General features: G+C 46.1%; 1 protein-coding gene across 3 annotated transcripts in view; it reads right to left on the bottom strand.

Moving 5' to 3' along the window:
* The window catches only part of KRAS (KRas proto-oncogene, GTPase), a 38995-nt gene extending 30163 nt beyond the window's left edge, over positions 1-8832 (bottom strand). For 2 of the 3 annotated variants that reach the window (XM_060687528.2, XM_060687589.2), the window contains exon 1: positions 8577-8727. The gene's annotated coding sequence lies outside the window, so the exon portion shown is untranslated. Of the gene's footprint in view, positions 1-8576 lie in introns of all 3 variants that reach the window. The other variant, XM_060687554.2, reaches the window with a different exon arrangement.
* Between the last annotated feature and the right edge of the window lie 9571 nt (positions 8833-18403).

Here is an 18403-nt window from a genome sequence, read left to right as displayed (position 1 = left end):
GTTAAACTACTTTTGCTTTTACAATTTGATGATGTTACCTAGTTGGGTAATGAAACGTCTGCAAGAAAACAATCAAACTCAGAGATCAGCAGGGACCCCACAGTTCAAGCCTGAACTGCAAATGCTTTTTTTCTATCGGTAATTTGACCATGAATTACATGGGGCTCTACTCCTCTTGAAGAGCACCTGGAGGCTCCAGCTGGTCCAGAATGCGGCCACACAGGTGATTATGGAGGCGACTCGATGCTCCCATGTAACACCGTTCCTGCGCGAGCTGCACTGGCTCCCGGTGGTCTTCCGGGTGCGATTCAAGGTGTTGGTACTGGGTACTTACGAGACCACCTTCTGCCTCCGATAGCCTCCCACCGACCAGTACGCTCCCACAGAGAGGGTCTCCTCAGGGTGCCGTCGGTTAGACAGTGTCGACTGGCGACCCTCAGGGGGAGAGCCTTCTCTGTGGGGGCACCTGCCCTCTGAAACGAGCTGCCCCCGGAGATTCGTCGGATTCCCGACCTTCGTACCTTTCGCCGCGCCCTTAAAACATTATTATTCCATCAAGCAGGGCTGGCCTAAAATATTATTTTAATGGGTTATTTTATTTTAGATTATTGGCCAAACTATTTAATAATTTAAAATTGTTTTAAACTTTTATATTGTTGGTTTTTTATCTTGGCTGTACACCGCCCTGAGTCCTTCGGCAGAAGAGCGGTATAAAAATTTTATAATAATAAATAAATAAATAAATAAATAAATAAATAAATAAATAAGTTTTTCAATGAGTTTTTAATTCATATTGATGTCTCCTCAGAAAAGTAACTGTGACGTATGTCAGGCTGAATCAGATTGGTGATGTGACCAAACCCAACCTTGAGTAAACCAGGATTATAACTAGGTTAGTCATATCCAAGCCTAATCTAATCTCAACAGCATTTTCCTAACATTAACAGGGCTTAGAAGCTAAATTCTGGTCGGTGTTTGAATAGAAGACCTCCAAAAAAGAACCAGAGATTCAGGCTAAATTGGGAAACGAAAAAGAAAACAATAGCACGCCCCTTTCTGTCTCTTTCCAAGAAAAACACATGGAAGCATTCAGGAAGTAAACCAAAAGTTGTGTTCAGCTCAAGAAGACTTTTAGCTAATGTCCCAGAAAAGCTATTTCCTCTTTGGAAGACTTTCAACAATATTCTCCATGTTGACTCCAGATGGGCAGAACAAATGGAGATGGGCAGTCTCTCAAACAAGCAGGCCCGATGAAGGAAGAGCTTCTGAATTGAGAAAAAGGTGTAGCTGGTGGCCAGGATCAGCTGTGTAATGTTCCGCTGGCCACAGCTGCACATGTTTTGAAGGAGGCCTGCAACTACATGCAAGACGAGCAGTGAAAATGTCCCCAACTAAGGCAGAAATGGGGAACAATGGCCCTTTTATGACTTGTGGACTTCAACTCCCAGAATTCCTGAACCAGCCATGCTGGCCCAGGAATTCTGGGAGTTGAAGTCCACGTCATAAAAGGCCCAGGTTCCCCACCCTGGCTCAGGAATTCTGGGAGTTGAAGTCCACAAGTCACAAAAGGCCCAGGTTCCCCACCCCTGACTCAGGAATTCTGGGAGTTGAAGTCCACAAGTCATAAAAGGCCCAGGTTCTCCACCCCTGGCTCAGGAATTCTGGGAGTTGAAGTCCACAAGTCATAAAAGGCCCAGGTTCCCCACCCTGGCTCAGGAATTCTGGGAGTTGAAGTCCACAAGTCATAAAAGGCCCAGGTTCCCCACCCTGGCTCAGGAATTCTGGGAGTTGAAGTCCACAAGTCATAAAAGGCCCAGGTTCCCCACCCTGGCTCAGGAATTCTGGGAGTTGAAGTCCACAAGTCACAAAAGGCCCAGGTTCCCCACCCCTGGCTCAGGAATTCTGGGAGTTGAAGTCCACAAGTCATAAAAGGCCCAGGTTCCCCACCTCTGACTCAGGAATTCTGGGAGTTGAAGTCCACAAGTCACAAAAGGCCCAGATTCCCCACCCTGGCTCAGGAATTCTGGGAGTTGAAGTCCACAAGTCATAAAAGGCCCAGGTTCTCTACCCCTGGCTCAGGAATTCTGGGAGTTGAAGTCCACGAGTCACAAAAGGCCCAGGTTCTCCACCCCTGGCTCAGGAATTCTGGGAGTTGAAGTCCACGAGTCACAAAAGGCCCAGGTTCCCCACCCTGGCTCAGGAATTCTGGGAGTTGAAGTCCACAAGTCATAAAAGGCCCAGGTTCTCCACCCCTGGCTCAGGAATTCTGGGAGTTGAAGTCCACGAGTCACAAAAGGCCCAGGTTCTCCACCCCTGGCTCAGGAATTCTGGGAGTTGAAGTCCACGAGTCACAAAAGGCCCAGGTTCCCCACCCTGGCTCAGGAATTCTGGGAGTTGAAGTCCACAAGTCATAAAAGGGCCATCGTTCCTCAACCCTGAACCAAGGGTCAAAAATAAAGATTGCTGCTTTCCAGTGGTGTCAGACTTTGAGGGGCGGTGCTCATCTCCATTTCCTAGTCGAGGGAGCCAGTGTTGTCTGAAGACACTTTCCATGGTCATGTGGCCAGCACGACTATACGCCGAGGCGCATGGAACACTGTTGCCTTCCCACTGAAGTGGTACCCATTTATCTACTCGCATTTGCATGCTTTCGAACTGCTTGGTGGGCAGGAGCTGAGGTAGGAACAGGAGCTCACTCCATCGTGCAGTGCTCGAGTCTGGAACCTGTACTGTCAACTTTCCAGCTGACAACTTTCTAACCTCTCAACTAAGAGGGACACAACTACAAAACAACCACAGCCACAGCCTGGTCAGAACTCTGCTAAAATCTCCTTTTCTACAGCCAGACCAAAGCTGACCACAAATTCTGGGTCAGCAGGCTGAAATCTTCACCATGCAACCTGAGCTGGACAATTGGGCGTTGTCCACATATTCATGTTACTGAACCCGAAACTGATGGGGAGGACCTAACCCAGGGGTTTCATGCAGATGTAAAACAGGAATGATGACTGATCACTCACAAGACAGAGGTCTAAAGTGTGGGGTTTCCTGTCTGGGCAGGGGGTTAGACTAGAAGACCTCCAAGGTCCCTTCCAACTCGGTTATTCTATTCTATTCTAACACTGCAGCATAGTGTGCCCCATTTGCCACCACTGTGGCTGATCCCAAAACATACCATAATTGAATCTACATTGAAAATTTCTAAGAGACCAAAGAACACAAGGATACACATACACACACCCAACAAATCCCCCTACCAAAAATCACTGAGAAGTGTGGCCAAGGCTGTTTTTATACTACAGGTAATCCTCGACTTATAACCATTCATTTAGTGACTGTTTAAAGTTACAACGGAACTAAAAAAAATAAGTGGCATTACCATTTTTCACACTTACAATCACTGCAACATCCCCACGATCAAAATCCAGACCCTTAGCAACTGGCATGTATTTATGACGGTGGCAGTGTCCTGGGGTTACGTGATTCCCCTTTTGCAACCTTCTCACAAGTAAAGTCAACGGGGAAGCCAGATTCACTTAGCGACTATGTCTGAAGAAATGCAGTGATTCACTTAAGAACAAGAAAAGTCATAAAATGGGACAAAACTCACTTAACAATTGTCTCGCTTAGCAATGGAAATTTTGGGCTCAATTGTGGCCGTAAGTCGAGGACTACCTGCCTTTTGCAAACCCAGGTAGTTGGGTGCAGTCAGAAAACTGCTGTTTAATTACCAGTTGTCCTTGATTTACGATCACAATTGAGCCCAAAATTTATGTTGCTAAGTGAAACATTCGTTAAGCAAGTTTGCCCTACTTTACAACTTTTTCTCGCCACCATTGTTGAATCAAGTGAATCATTGCATCAGTTCAGTTCGTAACACGGTTGTTAAGTGAATCTGGATTCCTCATTGACTTTGCTTGTCAGAAGGTCGCAAAACGGGATCACATGAGCCCCCCCCCAGGACACTGCAACCGTCATAAGTACATGCCAGTGGCCGAGTGTCTGAATTTTGATGATGTGACAATGGGAAGCTGCAATGGCTGAAAAACGGTCAGTGGCATCGTAACTTTGAAGAGTCACTAAATGAACTGTTGTAAATTGAGGACCACCTGTAGGAGTTAGCACACTGGGTAAACGCAGCACATTCGGGCAGCAGCGAGCAAAATAAAACCTTCTGCCCAAGGTTTTGAGCACGAAAACATTTCTGGGGTTTAAGCATGAAGAGCGGAACGAAGAAAACAAGGAAACGACAGGATGAAGTATTCGCACATCTGCCGTTAAGATGGTTTTTCCTTCCTGTGCGGAGCTGGCCAATAACTGGACGGAGAGCCCCTACACAACTGTGCAGTCCATGCCTCTGGTGACAGCAGATGGCAGCAGTGACAACAGCCACCATAAGAGAGAAGAGAGACACCCACTCACACCCACATCCCGCACTCCTTTCAGTTTGAGCCTTTTCCATCTGCATCTGCTGTCTTCACTGTTTATGTTGAGGGAGGACACAGGATGGACTTGATATTTTTTTTTTTAAATTATGCAATCTAGCATATCAATTAAGTGTTTGTTTCTCCGGTGGGACCGGTCTACCCAATTATGGGACGGAGCAATACTGCTTCGGTTTTCGCCTTTCGAAGCCTCAATCCAGGGGGCCTTTCGCAGGCCGTGGCTTTCGCGACAAAACTATTTTTGTGTTAAATTTATGTTTTACCGACAAAAGAAATAAAGGGAGTCTAGTACAGATCTATTTCAAGCTAAAGGTAAACATAAATTTAACACTAGCATATCATATATTATATAGTTACGCAGTGGCTCGGTGGCTAAGACGCTGAGCTTGTCGATCGAAAGGTCAGCAGTTCAGCAGTTCGAATCCCTAGTGCCGCGTAACGGGGTGAGCTCCTGTTACTTGTCCCAGCTTCTGCCAACCTAGCAGTTCGAAAGCACGTAAAAAATGCAAGTAGAAAAATAGGGACCACCTTTGGTGGGAAGGGAACAACGTTCCGTGCGCCTTTGGCGTTTAGTCATGCCGATGACCACGGAGACGTCTTCGGACAGCGCTGGCTCTTCGGCTTTGGAGATGAGCACTACCCCCTAGAGTCGGGAACGACTACCACATATGTGCGAGGGGAACCTTTACCTTTATTTTATAGCAAATCAATATTTCAATCGCCTTTGGCTCTCCCTCCCACTTTTCCACCATGGTAAAATTTGTTTTTTTATAAAGCGGCTTTAAAGGTCTCATCTCTAAATCCCGGGCCAGATTATCTTGGGTTCCCACCACCGATGCAGGCTGGACCCATCAAGAGAAGAAGACACCAGGTGAAAACTTGTGAGGCATGGAGTTAAGGTCCACTCTAGGTCCCGGGACAGACGCTGAAGGATGACAGCCACACATTCAGGGTTTACGAAAGCTTTTACTAGGTCTTGGGACAGAAGTCGGCGGACCCAATGATGATGGGTCACAAAAGGGCCTGCGGGTAGAAGTGGTTGGGGCATCATTAGGTGGCAAAAAAAGGACACAGGCAACATTTAAGAGAATATAGGTAGTCCTCGATTTACGACCGCAATCCAGTCCAACATTTCCATTGGTAAACAAGACGGCTGTTAAGTGAGTTTTGCCCCATGTTACGGCCTTTTCTTGCCACGCTTAAGCGAATCGCTGCTGTTGTTCAGCTAGTCACACGGTTGTTAAGCAAATCCATTGTCAAAAGGTGGCAAAAAGCGATTTTTACCTGATCCCCGGGGGACACCACAGCTGTCGTAAATAGAGGTCCAGATGCCCGGCAGCGCCCTAATTCGGATCGCTGCGGCCCAATGAGGACGCTGCAACGGTTGTAGTAAGCGTGAGAAATGGCCCTGTTTCACCGTTCGCCTCAAACATGACTAAACGAACGGTTGTAAGCCGGGGACTTTCAGAATAACCAAGAATTGGGACCTCCGAGGTCTTCTAGTCCAACCCCGTTAACATTTCAGACCAAAAGCTTGCCAAAATCTCTTCTTAACGTGATGGAACACAAGAAAGTCTGGAAGGCAAGAGGCCAACACGGTTTATTGTGCTCAGCTGCTGTCAAAAGACATTTTGGGGGGTGAAAAGTAGCCCTAACTGGGTCGGACCCCCTCCACACCTTTATATCCGGCCTTTAAAAATGTAATTAATCATTTAATTTAATTTAATTTAAAGGTTCAAGGTTTTGGTTACTATCTTTAGAGCGCTCCATGGCTCAGGACCAGGGTACTTACGAGACCGCCTCCTGCCACCAATAGCCTCTCACCGACCAGTTCGCTCCCATAGAGAGGGGCTCCTCGGGGTGCCGTCGGCCAAACAATGTCGACTGGCGGCCCCCAGGGGGAGAGCCTTCTCTGTGGCGGCACCTGCCATCTGGAACAGGCTCCCCCTGGAGTTACGAAGGATCCAAGACTTATGCATCTTCCGCCGTGCCCTGAAAACATTTCTATTCCAACAGGCTGGTCTGGCCTAACTCTCCCTTTTAAATTGGCTTTTAAATTGGCTTTTAAATCGGGTTTTAGATCTCTTTTAGATAAATTTGGATGTTTTAATCTTTAAACCTAAATTATTTAATCTGTTTTTTTAATAGTTTTTAACTTTTATATGTCTTTGTATTTATTTATGGCTGTTCACCGCCCTGAGTCCTTCGTGAGTAGGGCGGTATACAAATATGAAAAATAAAATAAATAAATAAATAAAAATTAAAAAAGCCTCCACTAGATCCTGGGGTGGTGGTGGTGGTGATGGAAAGGAAGGTGTGTTGCAGATGCACCCTAAATGGGACTCATTACGCACAGTCACTCAAGCCCTCGTCATTTCCCGACTTGACTACTGCAATGCTGTCTACATGGGGCTCCCCTTGAAGTGCACCCGGAAGCTCCAACTGGTCCAGAATGTGGCCGCGCGAATAATTATGGGAGCAACATGGCGCTCACATGTAACACCTCTTCTACGCGAGCTGCACTGGCTTCCGGTGGCCTTCCGAGTGCGCTTCAAGGTGTTGGTTCTTACCTTTAAAGTGCTCCATGGCTTAGGACCTGAGTACTTACGAAACCACCTGCCACAACCGATAACCTTCCACCAACCAATACGCTCTCACAGAGTAGGCCTACTCATAGTACCATCATTAAAACAATGTCGTCTAGTAGTTCCAAGGGAGAGAGCCTTCTCTGTGGGGGCTCCTACTCTTTGGAACAAAATACCCCCTGGAATACAAATAATCCCAGATCTTCCCACTTTCCGACGTGCCCTGAAGACCTTTCTGTTTCAACAAGCAGGGCTAGCATAAACATCTAAATTCTATGCCAATGTCTTAGCAGATACACCAAGTTGACTCAATTTATTATTTATTATTTACTGTTTATATATATATATATATATATATATATATATATATATATATATATATATATGTCTTTTTTCCTTTTTCGTAGGCTTTTATGTGCATATTCTTTCTAGCCAGGTTTTATCTGTAGAACAACTTAGTTTACGTAGATAAAACCTGGCTAGAAAGAATATGCATATATATATATATATATATATATATATATATATATATACACACACACACACACAACAGATAACACAAAATTTTGAGTTACGTAGGAAAAACCCTGACTAGAAAAGTATTATACATATAAACCTACGAATAAAAGAACAAAAATAAATAAATAAATAAATAAATAAATAAATAAATAAATAAATATATATATATATATATATATATATATATATATATATATATATATGCATATTCTTTCTAGCCAGGTTTTACCTACGTAAGCTAAGATGTTCTACAGCCCTGGTTCTGTGAAATCTCATTCACAAGTTTCTGGTTTTTTTATTTCTAGCTGACAAACAGCAACTCTGTGTTGCTTTTATTTCTAGCTGACAAACGGAGTTGCTGTTTGTCAGCTAGAAATAAAAAGCCCAGAAACTTGTGAATGAGATTTCACAGAACCAGGGCTGTAGAACATCTTAGTTTACGTAGGTAAAACCTAGCTAGAAAGAATATGCACTTAAAAGCCTACGAAAGCTACGAAAGACATATAGATAGATAGATAGATAGATAGATAGATAGATAGATAGATAGATAGATAGATAGATAGATATAGATATATAAATATATAAATATATATATATATATATATGAAATCTTAATCTGTTCACCGCCCTGAGTCCTTCGGGAGAAGGGCGGTATAGAAATTCAATAAATAAATCAATAAATAAATAAATCCTGGACCGGGGAGGATGAGGGGGGAGGGAGAGAGAGAAAGAGAGCTGGGCGCCTGGCGGGGAGCAAAGGCCCCCCAGTTTTGCACGAGTTTGCATTAAGTTCCCGCAGGGAAGCCGGCTGGGCTTTCCACGGGGGAGCCCCACCAAGAGGAAGCGCGGTAAAAAAAAAAGAAAAGCAGCCAAGCGGAGAGCCAAAGACGGCTGGGTCGCTCGGTTCGTTCCCTTTTATTCCCCCTTTATCCGAAGCCACTCGATCCCTTAGAGAGACACCCCCCCACCCACCCTCCTCGCGCCCCCCCCTCCCAAATTCCCGGGCCTCGCGCGCGCGCGCACTCGCCTCTCTGCAGCTCGCCCGGCGGCTTCTCTCCTCTCCTCTCCGCTCCTCCGGGATTGAAATGGACGGAGCCGGGATCTCGCTGCTTTGCTCTTTGCTGCCGCTGCCGAGCGCCGAGCGGGCGAGGGCGCGGCTCTCTCTCTCTCTCTCTCTCTCTCTCTATTTTTTTTTTTTTTTTTTTTTGCAAGCAACTATCGAGGTTTTCGGCTTTCCATTGGACGACCTGGATGGGGGGGGTGGAAAAAAAAAAGTGGGGGCGGGCAAGGCAGAGGAGGGAAGAGGAGGAGGAGGAGGAGGGAGGAGGAGGGAGGCTGGGACTGGCGCGAGAGGTTGTCCACCGCGGCGGGATTGGGGAGGTTTTGCAAAAAGATTTGCAAGGGGAAAAAAGGCGCAGAGCCCAGCTGGAAAGGGTTTTGCAAAAGGTTTGCAAAAATAATAATAATGATGATGATGATGATAATAAAAACGCAGCGCCCAGCCCGGGAGGATTTTGCAAAAGGATTTTTTTTTAAAAAAAAGGGGGGTGGGGAAGGAGCAGCGCCCAAGCCAGGAAGGTTTTTGCAAAAAAAAAAGAAGGCGCAGCCAGGAAAGGTTTTGCAAAAGGATTTTATAAAGAAAAAAGGCGCAGCGCCCAGCCTGGGAGGTTTTGCAAAAGGATTTTGATAAAGAAAAGAAAAAAGGCGCAGCGCTCAGGTTTTGCAAAAAAAAAAAAAAAAAACAACGGCCCAGCTCCCAGCCGGGAAGGTTTTGCAAAAAGATTTGCAAAAAAAGAAGAAAAGGAAAAAAGGCGCAGAGTCCAGCTGGAAAGGGTTTTGCAAAAGGTTTGCAAATAATAAATGATGATGATAAAAACGCAGCGCCCAGCCCTGGAGTATTTTGCAAAAGGATTTTATAAAAAGAAAAAAGGCGCAGGGCCCAGCCTGGGAGGTTTTGCAAAAGGATTTTATAAAAAAAAAAAGAAAAGAAAAGAAAAAAGGTGCAGCGGCCAGCCGGGAAGGTTTTGGGGGGCAAAAACGCAGCGCCTAGCTGGGGCTGGCCACGGCCGGGAGAAGGGAAGGGAGCCTCTCATGGTGCCTTTATCCTCCTGTGCAAGATTCTGCGGAGTTAAAAGATCCAAACGCTTGGTTTGCGCTCCTTTGAAAATGCGCAGGAGCCTTAGCCAGGCGCAGCTGAGCCAAACGCTCAGTAACAGAGTTGGAAAGGAACTTGGAGGTCATCTAGTCCAACCCCCTGCTCACTCAGGGGACCTATACTAGGGATTCAAACCAGGGTCTTAGCCACTGAGCCACCTGGCCAGGTGAAAACGATCTGGAGTGGGTGAATCGGGGTGGCAGATCAAGCAGATCTTCCCACGGAAGGGCCCGGCCTAATCCTGGGAAAGAAGCTGGAGAGGGATTTTGCATCTGGGCAGAGGGAGGAGGAGAAGGAGGAGGAGGGAATGCCCTGGGTAGTTGCGTAAGATCAGAAGGAGAGACGTGGTCCTGGGAAAAAGGCACTAAATGGGCCTTGTGGAAGAAAAGGCTGGTCCGAGAGGTAAGGCTGGGCACGTTTCAAAGCAGAGCCAGCCATGGGAAATTTAACAGATTAACAGTTGGAAGGGACCTTATAGGTCCGTGATGGCGAACCTATGGCACGCGTGCCACATGTAGCACACAAAGCCATATCGGTGGGCAGCTGAGTGTTGCCCTAGCTCAACTGATTTTCGGGCCTTCCGGGCCCACTGGAAGGCTATTTCCGGCCTCTGGAGGGCCTCGGGGGGGAGGGCATTTTCGCCCTCCCCAGGCTCCTAGAAAGGCTCTGGAGGCTGGGGAGAGCGAAGAATGGGCCTTCCAGTCCCACCGGAAGTCAGCAAACGGGCCATTTCCGGCCTCTGGGGGGATGGGGAAGGCTGTTTTCGCCCTCCCCAGGCTCCAAGTAAGCCTCTGGAGCTTGGAGAGGGAGAAAAACGGGCCTACTGGGCCCACCGTGCCATCTCGACCTAGTCCAACCCCCCGCCCAAGCAGGAGACCCTACACCATTTCTGACAAATGGCAGTCTAATCTCTTCTTGAAAGCCTCCAGTGATGAAGCTCCCACAACTTCCGAAGGCAACTTCTGTTCCATGGGTTGATGGTTCTCACTGTCAGAAAGTTCCTCCTCGTTTTTAGTTTTAATCTCTCCTTGGTCAGTTTCCATCCATTATTCCTTGTCTGGCCTTCAGGTGCTTTGGAAAACAGCTTGACCCCCTCCTCTCTGTGGCAGCCCCTCAACTAAAAGATGCGGGATCGAAAGCGTTTCCGGAACAAACAAACACGCAAGGCAATCCTTCACCATTCGGTTCAGTGAGGTCACGTTTGTTAAAACGGGTTAAGAAGGAAAGACGCGGTCAGTTCCCGGGTGAATTTTTCAGCTTGGCTTGGATCAAGGGTCTCCAACCCTGGCAACTTTAAGACTTGTGGACTTCAACTCCCAGAATTCATCAGCCAGCAAAGTATGGCTGAGGAATTCTGCTCCCCAGCAAAGCTGAGGAATTCTGGGAGTTGAAGTCCACAAGACTTAAAAGTTGCCAAGGTTGGAGACTCCTGGCGTAGACGATAGAAGAATAAACTCGCCCTTCTGCGTTCTTTTCACCCAAAATTTAAAAAAAATATCTCTGGAATATCCAACCCCAGCCATCAACTTCACGTGGTGGCTCAGTGGCTAAGATGCTGAACTTGTCGATCAGATAGTTTAGCGGTTCAAATCCCTAGTATAGGTCTGTGTGAGCAGTGGGTCGCCTCTTCGGGGAAAAGGTTGTAAAAAATGCTTTCAAAAGGCTCTGATGATCCCAGCTGAGTTGCCTGATTGGCAGAGGCTTTTTTTCTTTTAAAAGCCTCTGCTGATCAGGCAACTCAGCTTGGATCGTCAAAGGCATTTAAAAGAAAAAAAGCCTCTGCCGATCAGGCAACTCAGCTTGGATCGTCAGAGGCTTTTAAAAGCATTTTTTCTACAACCTCTGAAGAGGTTGTAGAAAAACTGCTTTTATAAACCTTTGACGATCCCAGCTGAGCAGCGCAATCATCAGAGGCTTTTTTTTTACTTTTAAAAGCATTTTTTGGCCGAAGAGGTTGTAGAAAAAATGCTTTTAAAAACTAAAAAAAAAAGCCTCTGATGATTGCATGGCTCAGCTGGGCATGGGGGGGGGGCAGGGATTTTTGCTACCGGTTCTCCGAACCACCCGCCTCCATCACTACTAGATCGGGCGATCCGGTCCGAACCAGGAACATTTCACCCCTGGTTACGAGCTAGACTTAAAAGACGTACTGGATGTTGGTCATCATTTTGACAGGTGAGAGTCCAGGCACCAAGCCAAGGAGTACATTCCCACTCAATAATCTGGCAATTTGAGTTACTCCGTTGAGAAACAACAACCCATAACTTCCAAGGTCAAATCAAAAGGTTTGAAGATCCGATGAAATGTTGGATGCATGAAACGCATGCATTGATTGGAAGATACAGGTAGGAGAGGGGAAAAAAAACCCTTAAGTGAATTTGGATAAACGACAGGATTTGGTGAATTTCTCTGGATCATAATCGCACCTCCCTATTCTGGTTGCATCTTACCTGATTCTTGGTGCTTAGGAAAGCAGGGGAAAAACGCAGTTAGATCAGCAAGAGTACCATAGTAACAGAGCATCACTGGCTATGTAAGAGTTTCAGAACTTCTATGCATAAATATAAGATGAGGTGATATTGAACTAAGAGCCATTTTGGGATAGGAAGCAGGAAACTAGTCAGAACCGAAGAAGCTTCTTGGATGAGAAGCGAAACATCTTCAAGGAAAAACCCAAGAAAGTTTGATAGGCTTTTGAAAAAGCACTTTTGGGGGAACCTTAATTTGGGATGACTGAGAATCTGCATAAACAACCAAGGAACTACCAGTTAGGCACAAAGCTAGCTGGGAGACCTTGGGCCAGCCATTCTTTCTCAGCCCTAGGAAGAAGGCAATGGCAAGCCACTTCTGAAAAACCTTGCCAAGAAAACATCAAACAACATGTACTCACAGCCGGTTTGCTCTAGTGGTGGAAGCGTTGGACTATAAAGGTAGTTCTCAATTTACGACCATAATGGAGTCCACCCCCTTACGGTCGTAGGTTGCGATGGTTGCAAAACAGATCCTCACTTGACGGAACCAATTTTACAATCTTTATTTTGTGGTGGTCGTTTACGTAAATATTGCAATAGTTCAGCAAAGCCCTTTTTTCCTATATGGCGTTTTTGCCTAAAACTGGAAGTGAACCTTGTTTTTTTGGCAAAAATGATGCAGGATGCTGCAGACAGACATAAATGCAGGCCAGTAGCCGTTACCTCAAAAACATGTTACGTAAATAGCTTTTGTGAGGGTCCGTTGTGACTCTGAATGGTAACAACGGATTAAACAACCTATCGTAAGTTGAGAACTGCTGGTGACGCGCTGATTACAATGCAGTATTGCAGGCAAACTCTGCCCACAGTCTGGAGTTCGATCCTGACCGGTCAAGGTTGACTCAGCCTTCCGCCCTTCCCAGGTCGGTAAAATGGGGACCCAGATTCTTGGGGGCAATAGGCTGACTCTGTGTTGTGGCCCGCCAGCAGCCTGCGCGGATCGTGGCTGATCCCAACAACGAGGAGGCTGGTGTGGTGTCGCGCCAGCAGCCAGCGCTCACGTCGGACAGCGAGGAGGCTGAAGAGGATGTGGTGCCAGAGGCAGAGACTCAACCAGGACCTTCAGAACCTCCAGAGGCTCCTTCAAGTGGAGAGAGTGAAGTGGAGGAGCCTCTCCTCAATGCTCGAGCACGCAGGGCTGCCAAAAGGCAGGAGTGGCTACTCAGGAGGAGGAGGAGGTCTCCTCGAGAGTAAGGCTTGAAGATAATTGGCCACTCCTTTAGCCTATTTAAGTCGCACGCCGTTAGTAAGTTTCTTGCTGGAAACAACTTGTAATTATCATCAGAGCATTTTTGGAAAAATCTTATTGTATCTTGTTTTCTGGGCTGGTTGCCAACCTTTGCCAGACTTTGGTTTATTCTTGCTACTTAATAAATTTGATAAGGACTGTTGGTGTGTTTCAATATCCTCAGGAATCCGGAGCTGGGGTAGAACACTCTGTAAACCACTTAGGGAGGGCTGTAAAAACACTGTGAAGCAGTATATAAGTCTAAGTGCTATTGCTAAGTGCTAAATCAGGAAGCCATGGATTATAGTCCACAAAACCATCTGTGTGACTCCCTCTCCCACTCCCACCACCCCCAGAAGAAGTAGGAGGCAACAGCAAACCACTTCACAAAATAGTGCCAAGAACACTGCAAGGATTCCTCCAGGCAAACCACGACTCAAGACTAAGGCTTGAAGCAAAATAAATTAAAAAAAACAAATCGTACATTTTCAATCGGGGGGGGGGGGAAAAAGAGCAAAGGTAAAGAGCATATCTGTCCCAGCAGAACAATCTCGGTTCAGCTCACCTTTTCAATGAAAAGAACAAATATTCTAGATTCTGTGCATTTTCTTTTCGCAGAAAATCTCTGAGGCATGATCATTCATTACGTGCACCAGTAGTGGGTTTCAAATTTTTTTACTAACCGGTTCTGTGGGCGTGGCTTGGTAGGCGTGGCTTGGTGGGCATGGCAGGGGAAGGATACTGTAAAATCTCCATTCCCACCCCACTCCAGGGGAAGGATACTGCAAAATCCCCATTTCCTTCCGATCAGCTGGGAATTGGGAGGCAGAAAATAAATGGGGGTGGGCCAGTCAGAATTTTTACTACCGGTTCTCCAAACTACTCAAAATTTCCGCTACCGGTTCGCCAGAACTGGTCAGAACCTGCTGAAACCCACCTCTGATGTGCACACATGCAAACACACACACACACACGGAACTAAATATAACCGCTTTCCGTTTTCTTTTTTTTCACCCACCTGCTAATTTATAGAAGGCTCCATCTCCCCCCAAAAAATTGCATTGTGCAAGTTTTTTTTCCCCTCTAGTTTAGTCCGACTTTGCACAAACCACGTGGGTGTAACACGGTTAGTTGAAAAATCTAAAAGTTGTGCCAGGCTGGGAAAAGAATAGCTCTTGTCTTTTGAGCCATGATCCGGGTTTATTTGCACAAACACTTCTATTATTCTGCGTGATATGTTAATAAAGCCATCTTTCACGAACGCATAAAATATGTATTTATAGCAGAGCCATTGTTGCAAGGAAATTTTAAGTTTTGAGGCTGGGCTGGATATTACTTCCTTACCAGTGGTGAAATCTAAAATTTGTTACTACCGGTTCTATGGGCGTGGCTTGGAGAGGTAATGTGACTGGGTGGGCGTGGCCTTTTTTTTTTTTTAACTTTTAAAACCATTTTTTCTACAACCTCTTTGGCGAAGAGGTTGTAAAAAATGCTTTCAAAAGGCTCTGACGATCCCAGCTGAGTAGCCTGATCAGCAGAGGCTTTTTTCTTTTAAAAGCCTCTGCCAATCAGGCAACTCAGCTGGGATCGTCAGAGGCTTTTAAAAGAAAAAAAGCCTCTGCCGATCAGGCAACTTGGCTGGGATCATCAGAGGCTTTTAAAAGCATTTGATGATCCCAGATGAGCCGCGCGATCATCAGAGGCTTTTTTTTAACTTTTACAAGCACTTTTTCCGCTGAAAAGGTTGTAGAAAAAATGCTTTTACATTTTTTTTTAAAACGTCTCTGATGATTGTGCGGCTCAGCTGGGCAGAGGGGGGGGCAGGGATTTTTGCTACTGGTTCTCCGAACCACCCGCCTCTATCACTACCGGATCAGGTGATCCGGTCCGAACCGGGAGCATTTCACCCCTGTTCCTTACCATCTATAGAAATATATAAATCTATATTATTATCTATCCATCCACACATCTCCAGCCTTCTACTGGATTTCTTTAAATGGGTATGTATCAGGGGTGGGTTTCACTTTACCACCTTTTTGTTGCACATTTAAATCCAGTGGTGGATTTTAAACATTTTTACTACCTGTTCTGTGGGTGTGGCTTGGTGGGTGTGGCTTGGTGGGCATGGAAGGGGAAGGATACTGTAAAATCTCCATTCCCACCAGTGGTGGGTCCCAACCAGCATTACCACCGGTTCTCCTCATGCACGCGCTTTACGTGCGATCGCCGTGCGCATGCTCATTTCGCACTCCACGCAAGCGTGTTAGGTATCTGCCCAGCTGAGGCACAGCAATCCACTCTGCCGCGCCTATCAGCTGGGCTAAAAAAAAAGAAATAAAGGTAGGAATAACACAGGGGCGGGCAGGAGGGCCCAGCTCCCAAACAAAGAGAACCGGTTCAGTGACGTCACATCGTCACTGCTACCGGCTCGGCCAAACCGAATCGGGAGCAACCCACTACTGATTCCCACCCCATGCCAGGGGAAGGAAACTGTAAAATCTCCATTCCCACCCCCCTCCAGGGGAAATCCCCATTTCCTCCCGATCAGCTGAGACTTGGGAGAGTTGGCAGAGGCAGAGAAGAGTTGGGGGTGGGGCCAGTCAGAATTTTTACTACCGGTTCTCCAAACTACTCAAAATTTCCGCTACCGGTTCTCCAGAACTGGTCCGAACCTGCTGCAAACCAACTCTGCTGTCAGTGCATGCGCCCGGCCTCAAAAATGTGCCTAAATAGCACGAAATAGCGGGGCAGGTGGCCGGACCCACCCCCACCCGTGATCACCGCTACCCAGTGGTGGGATTCAAAAAATTTTACTACTGGTTCTGTGGGCGTGGCATGGCTTGATGGGCGTGACTTGGTGGTTATGGCAGGGGAAGGATACTGTAAAATCTCCATTCCCTCCCCACTCCAGGGGAAGGTTACTGCAAAATCCCCATTTCCTCCCGATCAGCTGGGACTCGGGGGGGGCACAGAATAGATGGGGGCAGGACCAGCCAGAGGTGGTATTTACCAGTTCTCCGAACTACTCAAAATTTCTGCTACCGGTTCTCCAGAATTGGTCAGAACCTGCTGAAACCCACCTCTGATATGTATATGTGTAGATCAGCACAGATGCACACCTACGTATGATAATTGTATGTTTCAATGAAGTATGGTAACTAACAGCAAGATTGTTATTTAACAATACTTATCATTTAAATCAGGGTGTCCAACCTTGGCCACTTTTAAGACTTGTGGACTTCAACTCCCAGAATTTCTCAATCAGCCAATGCTGGCTGGGGAATTCTGAGAGTTGAAGTCTACACCTCATAAACGTTTCCAAGTTGGAAAAATCACTGTCTTTAGAGAGGGATGACTCTTTGAAGGACCCGCAGCTGTCAGTTTCATAAGACTCATTCAAAGCAAGAAGAGCGTGCCAGCTTTCCAATCTCGAGTTTGTGGGCACCGTTCCCCCCGCCCCCATTGATAGCAAGTGCTTGGCTTTACCTCTCCCCCCCACCGCCATCTCTTTTAATAAATACCAAATTGAATATTTTCCTTTCTGCAAAGTGATTCATTTCCTCTCCCCTTCCTTTGAAATGCACTTTAGCCTACAATTGACAATAAATCTCTCCGTGCTTCATGTCACTCATCTCCATGGTTAAGCCTGCCATGAGTAAACAGCTTGCTTACGTCTTTCTACCCTCCAATCTGGAGTTCCTGTCTTCCTCCGACAGCATTTTAGCCTCATTTCCTTTACACCTTGTAGAAAGTTAGCGCCCATCCCCACCCAGAAGAATGAAACATCTTAGGAAATATTTAAAAAGGCAGAATATTATATTTCCCCTAAAAGAGAAATAGAAATCTTAAGGGAGACAGAAACTCAGAGCCACAATTCCTGCCCCCAAGCAGATACTACAGTAGTGGCAGTGGTGGGACTCAAAATTGTTTACTATCAGTTCTGTGGGCGTGGCTTTGTGGGCGTGGCAGGGGAAGGATACTGTAAAATCCCCATTTCCTCCCGATCAGCTGGGACTCGGGAGGCAGAGAATAGATGGGGGCGGGGCCAGTCAGAGGTGGTATTTACTGGTTCTCTGAACTACTCAAAATTTCCGCTACCGGTTCTCCAGAACTGGTCAGAACCTGCTAAATACCACTTCTGAGTAGTGGCAGAATTGTGGAAACCTTTTGGGAAAGACGTATTTTTGAGGCTTGATGGCTAATAACGCCACTTTTGAGGGGGGAGTTTCAAGGTAATCCTATTCCACTGCTGGAATGGCCTGGGAATAGCCCAGGCCTTAACCCAATTGAAAATCTATGGAGCCGACTAAAGAAACTTGTTAGTCAGAAGCGACCCAGCAATATAACCCAGTTAATAGAAGCAATCATTCAATCTTGGTTTCACATTATAACAGCTGCAGAACTAAAAGACCATGGGAAGACGTTGTAAGGCCATAATTCATGCTAAAGGTTACCCAACTAAGTATTAACTGACATGGTGATCATTTTTGTATATCTTGTTTTTTTCTATACGTTTCACTTTTCTTCTTTATACTGTAACTGCTATTCTAATAGCAAATCCTTCAAAAAAGTTACTGCATTACATTCTTGATTAAATTATCTTTCCATTGATATATAATGTTATGGTACTACTCTAAAAAAATGGTCTTATTAGCTAGTTTCCCAAAAGGTTTCCACAATTTTGGCCACTACTGTAAACTGAGGCCAGATTTTGGAAATGCAGATTTGGTAATTCATTCAAGACAGGATATTTCAAACGAAGGCAGAATTAGGTAGAATGGTAGGATCTATCCTCACTCAAGATCCAAACCAGGAAAGTCATTAAGACATAATAGGAATGGCCCAACACCCTTTCAGAACACAAACCTCATCATTACATCATCTCAGAGAGTCCAGGCATAATCAAATCTAACTCAGACAACCTAAAATTAACTATGACC

This window comes from Pantherophis guttatus, chromosome 7 (genome assembly GCF_059756535.1).
Source record: "Pantherophis guttatus breed Tessera chromosome 7, ASM5975653v1, whole genome shotgun sequence".
NCBI classification, from domain to species: domain Eukaryota; kingdom Metazoa; phylum Chordata; class Lepidosauria; order Squamata; family Colubridae; genus Pantherophis; species Pantherophis guttatus.
The sequence above is the reverse complement of the archived record's forward strand: the minus strand, read 5'-3'. Positions and strand labels throughout refer to the sequence as shown.